A 5,234-nucleotide genomic window follows, 5' to 3' on the forward strand; every position below is an offset into this window, starting at 1 on the left:
AAGGCTAACCATATCAAATGTTTGCAGGAATGTGGAATGTGGAGCAACTGGAACTCTCATACATTGCTCTTGAGAATATATAATGGTACAACGACTTTGGAAAACATTTTGGCAGTTTCTTATAAAGTTAATCATGCACTAACCATTCAACTCGACAGTTCCAATCCTACATATTTATCCAAGAGAAATGAAAACATATGTCCACAAAAAGACCAGATCTCAGACACTATAGCAGTTTATTCCTAATAGTCTTAAACTGGGGGAGGGGAGGGAACCAAATGCGTAACAACACTAAAAAGGATAGATAATTTTTTAAATGTATTTACACATAGAATACTACTAAATAATAAAAAAGAAAACCTATTGATACACAACAACATGTATAAAATCTCAGAAACATTATGCTGAGTAAAATAAGCAAGAAGCAAAACAGTACATAGTACACGATTCCATTTATATGAAGCTCAGGAAAATGCAAATCTCATCTATAATGATGAGAGATTGTTGGTAACTTGAGGTGGGAAATGGTGGGAGATTAACTATAAAGAGATATTGAGGGAAATTTCTGGGGAAATGGAAAGGTCTGTATCTTGATGTAGTAATTGTTACATTGCTGCATGAATTTGTCAGAACTCATAGAAATGTACTTTAAAATGGGTACATTTCATTGTATGTACATTTTGCTCAGTGATTTAAAAATATTGTTAAAATTGTCATCACGAAAAAATTAGAACTCTGTGGACTCCCCTTATACTCGCTTTATGGTTTATCAGTTATTTTTATTTATTGCTGGGGTGGAGGAGCCATAATCTTGGAGCCTCTGAAGGCCTTAATCCAGCCCCAGATTGGCTAGTCAGGGTCCAATACGAGAGGGTCTTGAATGTGGTGTAGTGGTTTTAAGGTAGGTTTACAAATTCTTTTACATGCCTTTCTTCAAGAGGCAGAGCCATATCCTCCTCTCCTGGTTGTGGACCGGACTTAGTGACTTGTGTCTAATGACAGAATAAACGGAAGTGAAGGTGTAGAATTTCAAGGATTAGGTCATAAAAAGCAGCTCTTCTCTCTCTTACTTCCTCTCTCTCTCAGTCTTGCTCTCACTGACCTTGTCTCTCATCACTTTTTCTAGGCAAAACCAGCTGTTGTGTCCTGGGACACTAGCCAGAACTGAGTCCTCCATGATCATCTAGGTCATTCAATCATGGCTTAGTAAAAGGTATAAACTATCCTGCGAGAGAAGGCTTCTTTTTGTTTTGTCTTTATTAAATTTTTTATTGAAATATAGTTGATACAATATTGTATTGGTTTCAGATGTACAACATAGCGGTTCAGCAGTTATATATATTACCAAATGCTCACCACAATAAGGGTAGTTACCATCTGTCAACCTACAAAGAGACTGCAATATTATTGACTATATTCCCTGTGTTGTACTTCCATCTCTGTGACTAATTTATTTTATAATTGGAAGTTTATACCTATTTTTTCCCTTCACCTATTTCACCAAAACCCCACCCACCTCCCCTATGGCAACCACTAGTCCAATCTGTGTGTTTGTAAGTTTATTTCTTTTTGTTCATTTATTCATTTGTTTTGTTTTTTAGATTCCAAATATAAGTGAAATCATATGTCATTTGTCTTTCTCTGATTGACATTTCACTTAGCATAATACATTCTAGATCCATCCGTGTTGTCACAAATGACAAGATTCTTTCTTTTTTGGCTGAATAATATTCCATTGTATATATGTGCCACCTCTTTTTTTACCCATTAATCTATAGATGTACACTAAGGTTGCTTTCACATCTTGGCTATTATAAGTAATACTATTCAAATTAGTGACTTTTTTTTCTTCTTTGGACCCTGACTAGCCAATCTGGGGCTGGATTAAGGCCTCCGGAGGCTCCAAGATTATGGCTCTCCACCCCAACAATAAATACAAACAATTGGTAAACCATAAAGTGAAAATTCCCAGAAGTGGAATCAGTGGATTGTATGGCATTTCTAATTTTAGTTTTTTGAAAAACCTCCATGCCATTTCCATAGCAGACATACCAGTTTACATTCTCACCAATGTGTATGAGAGCTCCCTTTTCTCCGCACCCTCACCAACACTTGTTATCTCTTTTCTTGTTTATACAAGCCATTCTGACTGGTGCGAGGTGATATCCCACTGTGGTTTTGATTCACATCTCCCTGGCGATTAGCAATGATGAGCATCTTTTCATGCATCCGTTGGCCATCTGTATGTCTTCTTTGGAGAAATGTCTATTCGGGTCTTCTATCCATTTTTTAATCGGGTAATTTGAGTTTTTGGTATTGAGTTGGGCAAGTTCTTTATACATTTTGAATATTAACCTCTTACCAGGTATATCATTTGTAAATATAGTTTCCCATTCAGTAGATTGTTTTTTCATTTTGTTGATGGTTTCCTTTGCTGTACAGAAGACTTTTAGTTTGGTGTAGTCCCACTTGTCTTTTTCTGCTTTTATTTGACTTATCTAGAAAAAAATTACTAATGCCAGTGTTTAAGAGCTTACTGCCTGTGTTTACTTCTAGTAGTTTTATAGTTTCACGACTTATTTTTAGGTCTTTAATCCATTTTTAGTTTATTTTTGTGTATGGTGTAAGACAGTGATCCAGTTTCATTCTTTTGCATGTAGCTGTCTAGTTTTCCAACACCATTTACTGAGGAGACTGTCTTTTCCCCATTGTATATTCTTTTTTGAGTGAAGGCTCCTTAGAACCCACCCCAAGAGAGCTTAAAAATGAGCCTCAAAATGGTCAAAGAAATAAGAAAGAAATTTAACTTCATGCCACTTCTTAAAAGAAGACAACAAAAATTGAGACCAGCAACAGTGTAACATTCAAAATATCAAGAATCTAATCAAAAATTCTTAGACGGGATAAGAAATAGAAAAATGAAACCCATGACTAGGAGAAAAATCAGTAAATAAAAACAAAAAATAACAGATGGTGGAATAAGCAAGCAAGAATGTTAAAGGGGCTTTTATATCTATGTATGCAAAAGAAAAAGGCAATCTTTCTTCTGATCAAAGGCAACCCCAAGCCAGAACTCATGGCTTGGAGAACAGAACAAGGGCTGGATTTGGGCCTGCATCCACACCCTCAGCCGGTGCCCTCATGCAGGCTGTATCCTAAACAACCACGGGTAAGAGATCTGGTGTTCTAGGAACACCAGCAAAGCTGGTGTGACTGGAGCAGCATGAGCAAGGGGGTAGGAGTAGGAGATGAAGTCAGAGAGGTAACAGGGAGACAGACTACGTAAGGCCTGTGGACCATGGTGAGGACATTCGCCTTTACCCTGAATGACATGGGAGCATGAGAAAGCTTCAGCAAGAGGACACATGATGCCTCCAGAGGATGAAGAGGAGGGAGGAGAGTGGAGTTTGGAGAACCACAAGAGAGGCCTCTTCAGTGATCCAGACACAGTGCTGGGGCCTGGCCAGAGGCAGGAACCGAAGGGATGGGGAATAACAGGTTCCTGGAGCAACCCCTAGGAGGAGATTCAGCAGGAAGTGGGGACAGATGGCCCCGGGGAGCAGGAGAGGGAGCAGTCAGAGACAGCTTGGGCTCCGGGCTGCAGCTCCAGGCATGCAGCAGCACTCAGTGCTAGTGGAAATGGGAAGAGAAACACATTTTCGGGGTGTGAAGATGATGCAGGGGGTTTGAGGCACCTGTGGAGGGATCCAGCCAATGTTGGCTCAAAGTCTATGGCTTGAGAGAAAGGAAACAAAGGCAAGGGTCGTGACCACAGAAACAATTGGGGGACAGAAGCACACAGGGAAAAGGCAAGCTCCTCAGGGGACTGTAGAGGGAGTGAAGGAAGGGGAAGGAAAGGAAAACAGACAGGACAGACAGACCCTACCCAGAGCTACAGCATGATCAGGATGGACAGATGGACAGGCAGACAGATGAAGAGCCCACGAGGGTGACAGGGAGGGTGGGAGCCGACTGCAGTGCCTCAGAGAGACGTGACCCTCTTGCATGCATACACACTGTATACACGCAGAGACACACACACAGTGAGATGCAGAGAAAGGGAGAGCAAAACCCCACAAGCCCCAGAACAAGAAAAGGAGGGGAAGGGTGGTGGGCACATACACGAGCGGGCACACACACGGGTGGGCACACGCGGCGGGAATGATGCACAAACGGTAAACACACGGAGACTCCCCAAGAGAGTGGGGGAGCGTGTGGCTCAGCAAGATGAAGATGGGCAGTGAGAGGGCAGGAGGGAAAAGGGAGTGCAGAAGGACAGATGCACAGACACACAGACAGAGACACCAACACAGCACATGGTGTGAGCTCACATAGGAGAGCCACCCCAGGCTCCAACACCTGGGAGACAGATGCTTAGTGATGAAGGGGGGTGCCTGAATGGATGGGCAGGCAAGTGGATTGAGGTCACCCAGCAAATGAGAATAGGATGAGAAAAAAGATACGAATCCACAGGTGTGACCCGTGTAAGACACACATACAGAGGCGCAACTGTGACACAGTGTGAGGACAAAGTCTAGAAGGAATAGGGAATAGTGACTTTACTAGGAGGGCAGTGGGGTGCCGGCTTAGCAGGGGTTAGGCCAGTGAAGCATGAACTGCCAGATGGGAGCTTTAGAAAGGTGACTTGGGCAGGAGGGGCAAAACCAGAGATGGGCACCCAGGTAAGATGGTGGCTTTCAGCTGGAGGCAGAGGGAGTCAGGTATCAGGTTATGGAGGGGACCGGACAGCCCTCTGGTGGGACTGGGTGTGGCCACAAAGAGTCAAGAAGATGCCTGTGACTTGGCCCACTTACACTGGGCTGGGGAACTGGGTGGTTGAGGAGGTTGGTGGAGAAAACCAGTGTGGAAGGGTGAGGCAGAGTCCTCAGATATCCGCAGGGGATGTCCCACCCCCTACTCTCCTGCTCAGGTACATGCACGTGCAGGTCTCAGTTCAGGGGAGAGCTCTAGGCCCGAGGGGGACAATGATGGCAACAGATGTCTGGGAGGGAGGGGAGCCACACTTGGGGAGCAGGCAGGGCTGGAACTAGACCTCAGGCATGGGTAGCATCAGCACTGGGAGAGGGGGAGGCTACGGAGGAGGAACGACCCAAGGAATGGGAGAAAGCCAGGGGCACCCAGTGTCCCCGGGGAGGAGAGTGTCCAGGAGCAAGGACAGGCAGCACATTGAAGATACCTGCCAGGCCAGGGCGCTAATGAGGCAACGGCCATGT

This window comes from Manis javanica, chromosome 5, assembly GCF_040802235.1.
Source record: "Manis javanica isolate MJ-LG chromosome 5, MJ_LKY, whole genome shotgun sequence".
Taxonomy (NCBI): Eukaryota; Metazoa; Chordata; class Mammalia; order Pholidota; family Manidae; genus Manis; species Manis javanica.